Source organism: Phocoena sinus, chromosome 14, assembly GCF_008692025.1.
Source record: "Phocoena sinus isolate mPhoSin1 chromosome 14, mPhoSin1.pri, whole genome shotgun sequence".
In the NCBI taxonomy this organism is placed as follows: domain Eukaryota; kingdom Metazoa; phylum Chordata; class Mammalia; order Artiodactyla; family Phocoenidae; genus Phocoena; species Phocoena sinus.
In genome coordinates, this window is record NC_045776.1 from 83,624,372 (window position 1) to 83,641,149 (window position 16,778).

At 42.6% G+C, this 16,778-nt stretch overlaps 1 protein-coding gene across 12 annotated transcripts in view; it reads left to right on the forward strand.

The window, feature by feature from the left end:
* ZNF664 (zinc finger protein 664) overlaps window positions 1-16,778 on the forward strand; it is a 36,112-nt gene that overhangs the window by 1,520 nt on the left and 17,814 nt on the right. For 6 of the 12 annotated variants that reach the window (XM_032602479.1, XM_032602488.1, XM_032602481.1 and 3 more), the window contains exon 3: window positions 14,259-14,352. The exons of 4 other annotated variants lie outside the window; for them this stretch is intronic. The gene's annotated coding sequence lies outside the window, so the exon portion shown is untranslated. Of the gene's footprint in view, window positions 1-14,255; window positions 14,353-16,778 lie in introns of all 12 variants that reach the window. 2 more of the 12 variants (XR_004345352.1, XM_032602478.1) reach the window with 1 other exon arrangement.

The following is a 16,778-nucleotide window of genomic DNA, read 5'->3' on the forward strand; positions in this document are numbered from 1 at the left end:
TTAACTCAACATATCCACCTCCCAGACATTTCCCCATCTGGCTTAATCTTCCCGCATCTCTCTGCCAAGTCACCTCTCATTTCCCTCAAAACTCAGCTCCTTTGTGAAACCTTCCTTGCCGAACTCTAACAACTAAATCTCTCTAGGAGGAGCCTGTTCCGGACTTTTCTAGTTGATAGTTGATTGGTTGTCTTATTGCAACAAAGGAGACTAGATGTTTTTTTAAAATTCTGAGCTATTGTTTTTTTTTTTTTTAAGGAACGTTTTGTGATAGTTTATTGTTTTAAAAGGATCGAACTGTTTTTGTTTCTATATTTTGTCCTTTCTTTGGGGGGGCCCTACTTCCTTGGTAGATGCACAGCTTTTTAGAACAGAAAAATGACCTTCTTGTTCAACCCACAGGTTAATTTAAATTTTAAAAATTAGTTTTAAATTAGCAAAGGAAAGCATTTTCTTTGTAAAAATTAAAACATTACAGAGATGGGCTAAAGTCTTTGACTACAAATCTCTGTCCCCAGCGATAACAGCTGTTATGTTTGGTGTGTGTCCTTCTAGATCTTTAAAAATGTGTTTACGATCCAAACAATGTGTGTACTTGTATTATCTTTGACTGTTTTAACAAGTACAAGTGTACTCCAGCTTTCAGTTTTAGCCTATGATGCATTCACTCATTTTGCAGAACTGCTGCATCATGTTTCCATAGTTTGAGTGCACCATAGTTTACGTAGCCATTTCCTGGATTGATGGCAATGGATGTTTTAACTTTACACTTAAACAGCTTCTTTGGTTGTCGTTCTCTAGTGAAATGAAATTTTAGTGAAGGGAGCACAAATCTACACTAATTACAGAGCCTAAGCTTTTATGATGGAAGTTCTCTTTGGTTCAGAAATTTACATGTAGGAGCCTCCACCCCTCCTCCCCCCCAGTTGTAATTGTGACTCGACTACTTTCAAGTCCTGTGACCTTGGGGAGGACATTTAATTACTCTAAGCCTCAGTTTTCTTTTCTACAAATGATGTTAATACCTGCTCTGTCCCACCAAGTTCAGTCGTATGATGTATGTGAAAGTCTTTGTAGAGTGTGAAGTGGTATATAATGTTGATTTTACTGGCCTTTGTGATCTGAAGGAATTTTTAATTGACAATATAATTTATAGTTTCTTTTTGACCAGATATGTATATTACAGAATACTACAGATAGCCAACTTTGAATGCTGTTTGATTTCTGATTTTGCTATATTTTTACCAAGTACTGTTAATACATTAGACTTCTGAAAGAGTATTTTACAAAGCATATTTTTCATAGTGCTTTACATACCTTAAAAATAAGGCATAAAAATTAGTTGCCTGAGAATAAAGGATCAGCAACTTGAACACTACATAAAACTCTGATAATATGTAAACAGAACGTAACTTCCTAGTGACGTAAATTTGTGTATTTTTCTGAAGCAGCAGCAGATTCAGGTTAGTTTTTATGTCCTTTGAGTAAAATGGATTCTTATGGAGTTTGCAGGCAGTATCAGAGTTTTAACGGTAAATATTCATTGAATAATGTGATGGGTATCGTGTTAAGATGTAAGAGATACCCTTAGGGGCTTTGTAGGTGTTTCTCTTTCATTCATATATGCATGAATGTTTGTAGCGTGGCCAGCAAAATCAACTTGACCCTGTTCTCTTGTAATTGATCTATGGGGGGGAGAGGAGATCAGAAATTAAACACAATCGCGCAGCTGCATGTAGAATCATAAACTGGTATCTGCTATGAAAGTGAAGTAGCATTGGCTATGAGAGAGTATAAAAAGGGGACCAAATTTTAGATTGCAGAAAGAGGGCCCAGGAAAGACTTTTTTGCAAAAGTAAGATTTGAGCTGAGATCTGAAGGGTGAGTAGGCGTCAGTGTAGAATGAGATGGGGGATAATTTTCCAGGCAGGGGAACAGCCTGTAGGCAGGCCCAGAAGGGGGAAACTTTGCCCATTCCGGGAACTGAAAGAATGACGTGTGGATAGATTATGGTGGGTGAGGGGCAAGTGTGGCTAGGCAGGGGCCAGATCGTGTAGGGTCTTGTAGGGCAGGTTAAGGATGTTTTATTTCACCCTGAGTGAAATGGGAAACCATTACAAGGGTCCGGTTTTCAGTAGGGGAGTGACATAATCAGATTTGCATGTTTAAACAACCACTGCAGCAGCTGCGTGCAGAATGTAGGGGTGGAGAGTCGAAGTGGGGAAGACCAGGTAGGCCATTTCAGAGGCCTTTCTAGAAGAGAAGTGGTCTTTCCCGTCCAGTTCACGTTGACTTTAAACTACCAGCTAAACTAAGGTCAAGATAGGTATTTGATTTTAAAAATAAATAATTGATTTTAAAAATAAATAATTCTTTATTTCTAAAAAGTAGGCATAAAATGCACTTTTTTAATGCGAAAGGCACACATATGTTAAACTAATTATTCATACTATGCTTAACAGAAAAGTATCAGAGTCAAATTAAAATTTGGGGTATTTAACATGTTTTTGGTAAGTTTTGTCAAAGCAGGAATACACGAAATAAGACTGAGGTGAGGCTCTAAAATTAAAAGAAGGGAAACATTTGTAGATGCTATTGGCTTAAAAAAATGAGAATAACAGAAAAAACAGACAAAAAAATCGAGAAAGTGACTGGGCGCACAACGTGTACATAAAAGTCATAGCTTTCTGAATATTAAAAATAACCTGGCAGAAACTAAATGGAAAAACAACCAAAACAGCAGGCTCTGATCACAGTGCAACAAAAAACAAGAAACAGGTAAGCACAGCCTCATCGAGACAAGTGCGGTCTGCCTGGAGGAGACCAGAAAGCATCCTGAAAGATAAGACAGAATGTCTTAAACAGAAGGACAGGCCGTATTCTTGGATGTGATGTTTAAACGTTATAGAGATGCCCTTTTTTGGGTGAACTGGACAGAATAGTGAGTAATGAGTTGGGACAAACCCTATCTGATTGTCTAAACGTATTGTAGAATCATGTTTGTTCTGTACAGGTCACTGGAACCTATTCAGCACCCCAGAGATAAACTGTATATGGGAATGTAATAAATGACAAACCATCGTGAATGCCCTTCAAATCAGGAAGAAGATATGGAAGTAAATATTAAACATCTGGAAAAAAGAGTTATGCACGCTGAGGTGGACAGAGGACAGGCTTTGCAGTCACACAGACTTGAACTGGATTATTTTAAGTGAGGAAAGTAATACCCACCGTGCAGCTTTTGTGAGAGAGAGATACAGGTCTTCGCACCTATGGGGCACTCAAATCTGTTGCTAGTTAAAATCAATGTATTAGATTATGTACACATTTAAAACTTCTTTAAGAAGAAGGAGAAAACAAAACCCTAGGATCAAAAACTAAACCACAAAGTAGGAAAATATTTATGACAAATATAAGTGAAGAGTTAATATTTTCAGCATGCAAAGAACTCACACAAATCAATGAGGAAAATCATGAAAATCCACACGTGGTTGCAGGATGTGGGTAGTTCACTGGATAGAAATATAATTTGTTCAGCATTTGGAAAGGTGTGTGATCTCACTCATAATCAAATAATTGGTAATTACTCCTATAGAAAAGTAAAATTCTCTTCTCAGTAGCAACAAAACCAGAACACATTTAAGAGTAAAACACAAATGTACAAGAGCTTTATGAAAAAAGTAAAAACCTTTACCTGAAGAATTTAAAAGCTAACCGAAATAAATGGGCAGACATTACATGTTTCTGGAAGGGACGGCATCTTTGTAAAGATGGCAATACTCTACAAATTAAACTGTAACCTCAGTGTTATTCCAGTTGAAATCCCAGTGAGACTTATTTCTGGACACTTGATAAATTGCTTCTAAAATTTGTCCAGAGGACTAAATGTGCTAGAGTGGCCAAGAAATTTTTCAAGCGGAAAAATAGTGATGAACGATTTGCCATGCCAGATATCAAAACATACTGTAATGGTACAGTAATGTAAATGGTGAGCACAAGAATAGACAAGCTGGTACATGGACAAGTAGAATCCAGTAACAGACCCATATATATATATATATATATATATATATATATATATATATATATGAATTTATTATATAATAAAGTTGGTATTTTGAAACAGTTGGGCAATGGTTGTTTGATGCATTGTATAGGGAAAAATGACTATTTGGAAAGAAAGATTCTACTTCCCCATATTCAAAAATGACTTATTTGAATTAAAGAACTAACTCAAAGACAAAAACACCTTTAAAAGTACTAGAAGAAAATATAAGTATTATGTTGGAGGATGTATTATGTTGGGGAAAATGTTTTTGGGGTAGACCATTTAGGTAAGACCAAGGCCTCAAATCATAAAAGAATGATAAGTTGGAACATCATCAAAGCTGAATTTCTGTGTGACAAAAAAACACAAGGTGACAGACTGGGGAAAAAGTTTTGGTAACATGTATAAACAAAGGATAATAGAATTGACACAATTAAGAAATGAATGGAGAATATGAATAGTTCTGAGAGAAATGAAAATATCAAAGCAATGACGGGAAATTCAACCTCACTTGTGATTAGGGGAATGGAAATTAAAACAGTGAGGTTTTTTTGGGGGAGGGTGCTCTCAGGCTAAAATTTAAAAGCTGCCCAAGGATGTAGAGAAAAAGGTACCTCATATATTCTTGGGAACATAAAATTGGTTCGACCTTTCCAGATGACAGTTTGCCCAAACCTGTCAAAATTTTAAAAACACGTATATGCTTTCATCTAGCAGATACACTTCAAGGAATTGATGATATTCTAATAAGAAGATACAAGTTAGTTTGAATGAAGTCTGTTGCAGCATCACTTAGAATGAGGAAAAACTGAAGATGAACACAAAAAATTTGGTGCCTGTACACTATGGAATGTTATGTAGCTTTTTAAAAGAGAGGTAGATTTGTATGTATTGACATAGCCTGGATAGATGTCTAGAATATATTTTTGAGCAGGTTTAATTCCATTTCTTTGTAAGATACAAAACAAAATAGTGTGTGTGGTTGTGTGTGTGTGTGTGTGTGTGTGTGTGTGTGTGTTCTGAATAAAAATAGAGACAGATCTAGAAAGATATGTGACTACTTCTGAAGGGAAGAGAATAGGGGAGACTGAATTTTTAGTTCTGGGACTGATTTTATATTTATTTCACAATGTTTTGGATTGTTAAAGTTTTTTTTCCCTTTTTACAACGAGATTTACTTTGTAATGAAGATTTTACAATTTCTCACTTAATAAAGGCCTAAATTTAGACTAAAAAAATTTAAGACCTAGGACTTACGAGGATGTAGCAAAAATGTCACACTCTTATGTTACATGAGACATATGTATCAAGAGCCTTAAAAGTAATCATATTCCTTGATGTAGCAACCACCTAGGAGCCATCAAAGGAATATTTTTATTTATTTTTTTATTTTTTTTGCGGTATATGGGCCTCTCACTGTTGTGGCCTCTCTCCCATTGCGGAGCACAGGCTCCAGACGCACAGGCTCAGTGGCCATGGCCCACAGGCCCAGCCGCTTCACGGCATGTGGGATCCTCCCGGACCGGGGCACGAACCTGCGTCCACTGCGTCGGCAGGCGAACTCTCAACCACTGCGCCACCAGGGAAGCCCAGAGGAATATTTTTAAGTACAGAGAGGCTTTACATACAAAAGATATGTATTGTGGAATTATTTTTAAGGGTGCATTTCCTATAACTTTAAGGGTTAAGTTATGGTACATCCACTGGATAATATATTACTGGCCGTTAAAATATTTAGGAAGAAAATGTATTAAAGTGCTTATGACAATGTTGAAGGAAAATCAGGATGCAAAATTGCATACGTGATATGATTAAAACCCTTAGTTAAACAGAAGTCCCAACAACCCTCCACAAAAACCTATGATGGAAAAATGTCTAGAAGAAATTAAATGAAAATCTTAAAAGTTGTGGATTTTGGGTAGTAGGATGTTGGATGATTTAAAATTTTTTGCTTTTTTTATTTTTCAGGATTCTGTTATTACATCTATAATTTGTTATTTCATTTATTTTGGAACGTTTACTTTAAAAAAGTACATCATATGTAGAACATGTGTTAGCTGCATGGTTAATAGATATGTGCCCTTTAAAAAAATAGATCTGTCTTATATATTAAAGTGTCCTCTAGAATGTTCTCTAAAAACTAATATCTAAACGTTTTTTGAGTGATACATTTGGAGTAAGTTTGAATGAATTTTGTCTCTTCCAACTTTTGGAGGAAAATTGCTTCTTAGCAATATGCAGAATAAAAATAGTTCTCGTTTCTTGTAACTGTAGAATAAATGCAGAAACTTAAAACATGGGCCGTGGAATTTCCTAGTTTGACTCTTGTTAACTCTTCGTGTTCCTAACACACAGATCCAGTCACAGAGCAAGTTGCATTTAACTGAGTCAGGATGAGTAGCACTTAGCCAGCTGGACCAAGGGCAGAAGCATTGAGAGCCTGATTATCATGCAGGGCCTGCAAGTGACTCGGCAGAGTGGAGCTCAGGGTGCCTCGGGGTATGCAGTGTAGGTGAGGCTGAAGAGGTTATTCTAAAGGCATGTGCGTTTGTTCCCTTGCCAGTGGTTAACTGTGGACCTGCAGTAGGTTCTGTGGACATGGAGTGGCATGTGGCTTAGTGGAGGACAAAGCCAAGGAAGTGTGATAGTGGAGATAGCGTTGCGGACATGGAAGGGCTCTGGGGGCACATAAAAGGTACCCTACATGACCCAGATTTGAGGGTAGGGGTACCAGTCAGGGGAGGCTTTCTAGAGAAGGTGAGCCCCGAAGGTAAACGGCGGAAACAGCAAGTGTGAGGGCCCAGAGTTCAAAGGAGCGTTGGGGGGGGCGGGGCGGGGAGTGGTTGAGGCCTAGGAGCAGACAGAACCTGGCGAGTCTGAAGAAGTCTGGTTTGGCTGGAGCTAGAATCGGAGTGGGCAGCTGTGAGAGATGAACCAGGAGAGGTAAATAGTAGCTAACGCTGATCAGAGTTTGAAAGCCTGGGACTTCCCTGGCGGTCCAGTGGTTTAAGGCTCTGCGCTCCCAATGCAGGGGGCACGGTGTTCGATCCCTGATTGGGGAACTAAGATCTCGCATGCTGCACGGCCAAAAACAAAGAAACACACAAAAAAATGTATGCCATGTGAATAAATTTGGAAATTACACTGAGAATTAATGGAACCCATTGAAAAACTTTAAGCGGGGTAATAAACAATCCATTTTGCATTTTAGGAAGATTACCTTACAGTGGATAATGGGTTAGAGGAAGGCAAGCCTGGAGGCTTTGCAGTGTTCCAGGGGAAGATGGTGGCCTGAATGACAGCTGAATGTCGGTGAGGTGGGTGGATAAATTCAGGAGGAATTGAGGAGATAGAGTGACAGAACTTCATGAGTGGGAGGAGGGTTGATGGTAACCAGGTTTCTGACTTGCAATTGAGAGACTAGTGGACCCATTTACTATAGTTGAGAACAGAGTTGGCTTTGGTGAAGAGATGACAGATTGAGTTTTGGACGTGCTGAGCGTGTGGGGCTTGTGGGACGTGTAGGATCTTCCTGAGAGAATTTGCGAAGAATGACTTCATGATGCAGATATACGTGCTTTGTTATGTGACTGACTGAGTGCTGTGCGTAAATCCATGATTAAAAATCAGTGTTTCTGTGTGGTAAATTTTTCTTGGAATATGATTACACATCTATGTATTGTTTAAGATTGGGGTATCTGTCTAGCTTAGACTGGACTGTTGATGTCTTTTATATGGAGTTAAGACTTCATGACCCTGACTTTGGGTGATACTGTGGTTGCCTTTTGGGCTAGACTCTGACTCTTTGAGCAGGTGGTGGTCCTAGAGTCAGTCATCCTGTTGTCAGTACTGCTGAATAATTGGAGCAATTTCTACTGATGCTTCCAAACTGGTCGTTCCACGCGGACGTGGGCCAGGACATGGGCAGAGGGGTGCCCTAGGTCTGATCCATCTGCAGGTGCCTCCCTGGCCATTAGAAGTTGTCCTAGTCTATTTGGGCTGCCATGACAAAATACCGTAGACTGGGTGGCTACAACAACAAGTATTTATTTTTCACAGTTCTGGAGGCTGGGAGGTCCAAGATCAAGGTGCCAGTAAATTGAGTGTCTGATGAGGTCCTGCTTCCTGGTTCATAGATGCCATCTTCTCGCTGTGTCCTCACGTGGCAGAGGGGCGAGGGAGTTCTCTGGGGTCTCTTTTATAAGGACACTCATCACATCGTGAGGGCTCCACCCACATGACCTGATCACCTCCTAAAGGCCCCACCTCCTAACACCGTCACACTGGAGTTAGGGGACACAAACATTCAGGCTGTAGCATAAGTATGGATGGAGGTTGGAGAATCATTCACAGTGTCCTCACCGCACAGCTGGCATGGAAACCGTGGATGGGTGAGATTGTGTAGACCAGAATGAGGAGGAGCCCAGAGCAGAGCTGGGGCATATGACCCATCAAGGAAAAGGTAGGGGAGACCTTTAAGTTCTCAAAAGAATTCATCAGAGAGGAGGAGGATGTCTTAGAGAACATTTGGTTAAAAGAAAATGCATTTGAAATGGCTTAAGTGAAGGGGGATTTCTGAGGAGGCTACCATGGCATCCAAGGCTGTTTCTTGGCCGAGACCCAGTGGTGGCTGGAACGTCAACAGGAATCAGTGCAGCTGCTCTCTCTGCCTTTGTCCCTCCTGAGTCACTGTCCCTGCCAGGTCACTTTATAGACCCAGACTTTCCACGTCCCAAGTCTAAACTCTCAGGGAAGAGCATCTGATTGGTTTAGCCCAGCTGATTGGGTTCACTGTTGCAGGGCCTACAGGGGCAGGTGCGCCAGGCGGTGAGTGCAGAGGAGGGGTTCAGGAGAGGGCGGTTCCTAGCAGCTGAGGAGGAAGTTCCCAGAAGTGGCAGGGGCAGTAGTTTTAAGTGTTCACAGATGTGATAAAGGGATAAGGAGTGAAACTAGATTGGGCAAATCAAAGTGTTTAGCCTAAGTTTAAAGAATTACCACAGCTAATCCAAATTGGGAGAACTACAAGATGGATAACCAGTGGCTATGGTAGATACTCTTTTGGACAGAAGTTGGAAGAAGGGAGATTTTCAAAAAAAAAATGAAGTTTAACTTTGGCGTTGTATCAGAAGAATTCAAAGTTTGATGTTAAAAAGCAGTCATTTGTGTTGCTAATACGAAAGCATTTCTACAGCTTTATTCTAACTCTAGAATATGCATTGTCTCTTGTGTCACCTGATATAAGAAATTCAGTAAAGCTATTCTAGAGCTCATTTATTTTTCATAACCTGCAAGTTCATAAAATAATCATAGCTTATTTCCACATCTAATTTTGCAGCGCCTTCCACAGTATTGTGACAGATCTTGTGAGGAAGCCCTTATTAAAGCCAGAGCAAACGTCTCTCCCAAAGAGGTTAGGTAAATGATAAAACAATTCATAAAAATAACCTGAACCCCTTTCCTTCAGGGTAAACCCCATTATGTCCCTCTGGCTTTCAAAATTATTTTTAGATGTGCATGTCAAACGTGTAGGATTAAGCTTGATAGGATTTAAGAGTATTTCAATGATTCAAAATACTTGGCATCGGCCAGCAAACATAAGCCAGGTTTTTCGTTAACCAATATGCAGTAACATTACTTTATCTCTGTATTATGCTAGGATTAGGACCTTGTGATAAGCAAGCCCCCAGACTCACAGTTACGATCAGGGAACCTGCAGAAAGCAGGTTGTACAAATCTTCATGCTGCTTAGCAACGAGTTAGAGGTAGTAATCCACTGTGAAATTCGTTTCAGGTTCTAATGCTGTCGTGTAAATGGCCATGAAGATTTCTGAGCAAGTGTTTGGGCGCCCTCTGGAGGCATTCTGCACCGTTAAAACAACTCCTACAAAAGGTTCTCTTTAACAGCCCGAGTTGAGAACGCGTGGACTGGATGGCTGGCCTGGTGGGGGTGTAAGTGGGGAGCAGCGAGGGCCGAGGTGGAGCCCACGAGAGCACCGGTGCTTAGGGGGAGCAGGAGTCTCCAGCAGGCTGAGCATAAGACTGTGGTGGTGAGAGCGGAGTCACAGAGGGAGAGTCCTGCGAGATGAAGGCCGGGCCTGGAGGCGCTTCAGTGGCGTAGTGATGGGTGGAGGAGTGAGTGGGAAGTGGAGCGATAGAAGTCGGGAAGATAAGCCTTGAAGAAGCCTGGGTGGGGAAATGGAGAGAGAGCATGGCAGCTAGAGAAGGCATAGGATTGAATACGGGTTTTCCTTAAGACGGAAGAGGCTTTGCGTTGGTTTAAACGCTGAGAGGAGAAAATAAGCAGAGATCAGATGAAATGGAAAGATGTGTAGGGTGGGGAGGGGGAGAGAGTCTCCCAGCCTGGGAGACTTGTTGGGGGAAGATGTTGCCTTTTATAGGGACTTCATATGGCGAATTAGTGATTTTCAGTTCATTGTGGGATGATAGGGAAATATTCCTGTTATGAGAGAATGTGGAATTGTCATCATGGAAATGGTTCTCATTCAAGCCAGGCAGGTGGTTGAGCTAAAAAAAAAATGGAGTCAGGATGTACCTTTAGCAGACACTGGTGTTTAGAAAGAAGGAATAAAAGAAATGGTCAGTGCCTTCAGCAAGGCCTGAGGAGAGGTGAGAAAGTGCAGGGACCTGGGGACGGAGGAGACGTGTGTAACCTAGAGTCAAAGAGTGAAACAGGAGCAAGGGTCTGGCCTTGCGCTCTGACGAGGAGGGCAATGGTTTTGTTTGGTTGGTTTTTCTGTTTTGTTTGGCTGCCCCACACAGCTTGCAGGGTCTTAGTTCCCTCACAAAGGACTGGACCCCGGGCCCTCGGCAATGAAAGCCCAGAGTGTCCTAACCACTGGACGGCCGGGGAACTCCCAGGGAACAGTTTTGCAGAAGAGGCGTTGTGGGGGTGGGGTATAGAAGGGAGAGTGGGTGTGGGGGGGCAGGACCGGGAAGTGTAGAGGTCTGCAGGGAAGGCCAGCAGAGAAGGTGGGGAGAGGGCAGTGGTCGTAGCTGGAACAGACGGTGAGCTTCTCTGTGCTCACCCAGTGAGAGCCCTTATCAGCAGTGACTGTGGAAGGAGAATTATATTTGCCTTTCTGCTTTTACAGGTATAAGATTTAAATCTCGTATAACTTCTGAACTACCTCCTGTTTTTCTCAGATTAAGAATCTGGCCAAATGGGAGAGAATGTTTGGATCTGTTCCTGACATTCATGGGGACTCGTGCACAAGGAGAGAGTAAATGTGACCAATTTTTGATTTCTTATTCTGACAGATGTCCTTCAAACAGACAGGACCATTTGTAGCCTGAATAACATGTTTTCCCTTCTTTTTGGTAAAACTAATAGGATGGCTAGTAGAAGTTGTTTGGCTTCATTTTTGTAAAATATTACATTAAGAAAAAATAATAGACTCCTAATTCAGGAGTACCAAAATTACAGTGTGTTTAAATTTGGGAGGCGAGGGTTGATTTCTAACTTCAGACTGCTCGGTTTTGAGTAGTAAGGCATAATATTTAAGTATAAATTTCTGCAGAGGGCAGGGTGGGCAGGTTGCAGCCTACACCCAAGCATGTCTCCTTCCGCGGGACTGGTTTGCAGTCCTTAGAAGGCCTCAGCATTCTTATCTTCGGTGGCCTTTACCATGTCACATATCAAACGTATTAAAAAAATGTACCCACATCCCACATGAAATTAGCTTATACAAAACTTAATGAGTTAAGCTTCATTAGACTAGTTGTAGACATTAAACATTTATTAGCTTTGATTTTATGATTTTATTTTCATATTTTACATCCAGTAAATATTTTTTTCAGGTCTCAAACATTTTCGTAGGCCATTGAGATGCTCATAAGCCCTAGGGCCTGTGCCGAAGGAGCCTAGGGGATGAGACCCCCCCCCCCGCCCCGTTCTGTTGCAACATCTAGGCACGTCTGGCTGGGGTGGACTTGCCAGAAGTCTGTTTGTTGGAGGCACCGAGCTGCCTCCTGGGAAAACTCCATCCTCAGGGGAGCTGAAGTAACTGTTTTAGTTAGCGATTTTCTGTTGCAAGGAGCAGAGATCCATTCCATTTTAGGAAACGGGATATGGCGTAAGGATGCACCTGGGCCAGAAAACTGTCGTTAACTAAGGCAGCTCGGAGACAAGCAGTCTTTCCTATCGACAGTGGGGTCTCAAGGCAGCTGTCTTTCCTTTGTGTCTTTTTCCTCTTGCTGCCATCCGGTTTTTTCTTTTCTCCTATCCCATCTGTCTTTTCTCTGCCTGACTTAGAGATTCTACTTCCTCACGACTCCGCTTTGCTGTGATTGCTCAGCTCATGACCGCTCCAGCTCCTTTGTACATAGTAACCTTTCAGCTTCATGTCTCCTGGCTAATCACCTCATTTTCAGTATTGTTCAGATTCCTGAGGGAGAGAGATTGGGAATACAGCTTTGTTGCAGCTTTTACTGTTATTCCAGGCCACAGCAGAGGTCACTGTTAAGCTCATGGGTCAGGTGTCTGCACGTAGTCTAAGACCCTGTGGTGAGGTGAGATGGAGCGGTTATATGGTCTGCAGCAGCTGGGCCTATCCTTAAAGCTGAGGCCGTTCCCATTTGTAGGATTTGCAGGCACCATGATTGGCATGTGTAATTCAGCAAGGAAGAAAAAACCTGGCCCCCTCTCAACCATTTGAAATTCCTGCCCTTTAAAGTATATCCTATTAACAACCTTCATTCTGAGTCAACCCTTTTTTCCCATTTTAGAAACTAAAATCCCTAAATATATTGAAAGCATTTTCGTTTTTCCTTTTTCTCCCCATTTGATTCAGTCTCAGATGTTGCAGGGTTGCTCAGGGCAGTCTGTAGGACTCCATTTCTCATGTTAGTGGTTTCTGCTGAAGTGATAGAGCTTCTTCAGATGGATGTTAGCAGAGTTGGCTAAACTCCAGCCTCGTATCATTTGCATGTTTCCTTCCCCCCCCCCCCCCCCCCCCCCCCCCCCCGATTTCTGGGGAGCTATATAGACACATAGTAACTTAGCACCGTCCCTAGATTCCCTAATATAGACACATAGTAACTTAGCACCGTCCCTAGATTCCCTAATATAGACACATAGTAACTTAGCACCGTCCCTAGATTCCCCAGATTCAGGAGAACGTTGCATCCGAACGTTAACGTGGCAGCAGTTTGATCTCTAACTCCCTTAATGTGTCATCACTGCCCGGGGAAAAGAGATGTTCCCCGAACTTTAAAATAGATCTTGGAATCTATACCTGAACTACTCTTAGCAGTTTTAGAGTATAGCAGAGAGGGGAGGAAGTAGATGGAATAAATAAAATAATGATAATGATAGCTAATCTTCGTTGAGCCCTTAACAGTTTCTAGGCACTGTTTTTTGTTCTTTTGGTTTTTTTTGCCGTACGCGGGCCTCTCACTGTTGCGGCCTCTCCCGTTGCGGAGCACAGGCTCTGGATGCGCAGGCTCAGCGGCCATGGCTCACGGGCCCAGCCGCTCCGCGGCCACGGCATGTGGGATCTTCCCGGACCGGGGCACGAACCCGTGTCCCCTGCATCGGCAGGCGGACTCTCAACCACTGTGCCACCAGGGAAGACCATAGGCACTGTTTTAAGTACTTGTCATGCGTTAATTTATTTAACCCTTAAACTACCTTATAATGTTACCTTTCAAGGTCAGTTGCCTTTTATTATCTCCATTAACCCCACTCTTAACCTCTTAGGTGAAGGTTGCACAGCTAGCGTGTGGTAAAACCAGGGTATGAACTCGTTCACCCTGCCTCTAGTCCTGCTCCTTCAGCAGCCTCTCACCTGGAAAATAAGTGAGAAAAACAGTATTGATTTTAGACTCTCTAGGATTCCAGCCAATCCGAGTCAGTTACTCAGTATCCAGTGTGAACCTAAAACTCAATTTGGATAAAGTTCCTATCAAGAGGCTACTTATGATACTAGAATTCCTATATCTTGAAGGGAAGTTGTGCAGGCTTGCCTGGAATTTCCTTTCTAGAGTTTCTCAGGCTTTCTCATCCTCTGTTTGGCCCTACAGGCCTTGAATTCCATATTTTTATATAAATCCTAAATATAAGTGGGTCTACCTATCTTCTGAGCTGGGACCCCACATTTATAATAGTCAGCTCTTCAAAAAACTTTGTGATCCTAAATTCTCCATAATACAAACCTTCTGCTTTTCTCTCTGCATGTTTCTAACCCAGCAGGATCCCGAGGCTTTTGTTGCCCTTCAGCCACTGTGGGCCCTGCCTCTGCCTCTTCTTCTGGAATGTCTTGGGGGTTTTGACTTCTGTCACTGTGGTAAGTTTTCCCCTTGTTTGACCGTTTTCCTCGATGGAGAATCGCCCTCAACTATTTCTAAACCGAAACTGTCTCTGGAGTTTTTTCTAAGCATGTTCCCTTTCGGACTCAGTGAGGAAGAAAGTCTCATGATTTTTCTAAGAAAGCTCTTGCCTCTCTCTGGCTTTGAGGTCTCTAGGCCTTAGACAACTTTCCTTAACTCTGAAGACAGCAGAAGCACCTTTGTCCCATCTGGAGTTCCTCTTTGTGCCTCTGGAGTTTGATTTTCTTGATTTCATGTAAGCCATTGGTTACTAAAGCTTCGCTCTCTCTGTTCCATTTTCCTTTGCTGTCCTGAAGGCCTTCGGGACCAGAAACCTGCTTTTTAGACTGATGCCCTCCTGGTTTTCTTTCCCATTGGTCCTGTCTTCACTGAGATGTCACAGCTTGTTTTTAAGCTGAGTTTGTTACTCTGTACGTTTCTGGTGTTTTCTTCCAAAGCCTGAACAGCAGCTTTCTCCTTAAATTTGAGATCCTGAAAGTCTTCTTACTGGGGACTCTGTTACATCAGTCTCTGTGCAGACATGATTCTGAGAGCAGCGTGTTTCCAGCACAAGCATTTTTTTCCTTCATTTTCTTTTGAGCCTTTGGATTTGTGATCATTTTTTAATAATTTTTTTTTTCCTTCAGCTTGACTCAAGAAGACAACATATATTTTACATAGGACAGGTATTTGTTCCTCTTTATTTGGTCATTGCTGAAATCCAAAATACTCCAGTTGAACACGCAGTCTGGATCGCTGTGGTTTACGTTCATGATAAAACTTTACATTCTTGCTATGCATGGCTGGGCAGCAAGAGGAAGGAGAACCCTGTCTCAGTGGTTGTTGGCCTGGGGCATGTGGCTTCTCATCTTTTCCCCTCACTGCCAGAGGCTGAGTTCTCAGCTCTGGGCCTCTCCCTGCCCTGACTTCACGTCCCTCCTGCACGAGGAGAACTGACTCAGTGAGATAAAGGGCGTTTCAGTGGCCTTTGCCCTAGTGGGTGTAGATACCGTGCACAGTGAGAAGGTTAAGCCTGTGGGGAGGTGTGGTGTCTTTCTCTTTCCTGACTCTACTTGGCAGGGTGGGAAGGCTGGGGCTGCTCCTGACCAGCCCAGGGGAAGAGAGGCTGCTCTCCTCTCTTCCTCCAGGTGCTGGGTTGGCTTCCAGGCCACGGCCCTGTCTGGAAGCCTGGGCGAGTCTACCTGGGCATGGTGGCAAATGATCTTTCTCTCTTCTCTGTCCCTTTCTGGCTCCATTCTCTCGGGTGTTGACTTGGGTCCCCTCAGCCAGCCTCCTTTTTATGAATAGTAAGACTTGAGATACAGGCCTAGTAGTTTATGAATTCCTGTTCTGCCCATAATTACTTTGGTCTCAAGCTCAAGGTTACCACTAACAGAGGGAAAAGGAGTTCTCCATGTGATCTAGCCCCGCTGTGGAATGCTGCATCAGGAATGGGATTCACAGGCCTAGCTAATGATGAAGTATTCATGTGTTTTGTATTTCTGGTTCAGTCCTATGCACATTTCTGCCTAGAGTTCCTGGAGGTGAGGAGTGTTCGCTGGGACCACTGGCCAAATTTGTTAGTAGTCTTTAATAGCGTACGTTTCCAAAATGGCACTGATCACCCTCAGGTGCTAGTCCTACCAGGTCACTGGGTTTTGTAACCATTCCCTGGCTCTTTTTGAGAGTGGGGTGGCGATGCATTTCTCTCCACGCTAATCCTGAATTCTGATGGCCGTGGCCTGTGCGGCTGTAGGATTATGCTTGTCTCTGTGTGGCTGTAGGAAGTTAGCTGCTCTTGCAGTTCGTGCTTCCTGAGTGAGCCTGCTGCACAGATCTGCCACGCGCATACATACGTACCTTGGTTTGCCAAACAGAACAAGTTACAAGTTGTGACCCAGGTATAAAAGTAGCCAGAATCTGAGAGAGTTAAAGTAGTCAAATTCATAGAAACAAAGCAGAATGGAAGGGGGAGTTGTTCAGTGGGTACAGAGTTTCAGTTTTGCAAAAAGATGAGAAAGTTCTGGCGAGGTTTCACAATAATGTGTACATCACATACTTAACACTGCTGAGCTCTACGCTGGAAAATGGCTAAGGTGGTACATTTTACTATGCAGTTTTAACCACAATCTTAGAAATGCATAAAAAAGACAGAATCCCAAATCTCTAATTTTCTGACCTGCCAACTACTGTTATACTCCCAATCCCAGCATCACTGGGGACAGTCCTGTTAAAAATCCACTTTTCATTTCTGTCGCGGTCACCTGGGCCCAGTCTGTGTGTATCCTTCCTTTAGCTGGCCAGGCCCTGTGTGACCTTCAGATATTTCCTTTGCTTCTCCCTGAGGGTGGCTTGAGCTTTCTAGTCTCTGGGCCTTTTTCTTCTAGGCCTGAACATGGATTTT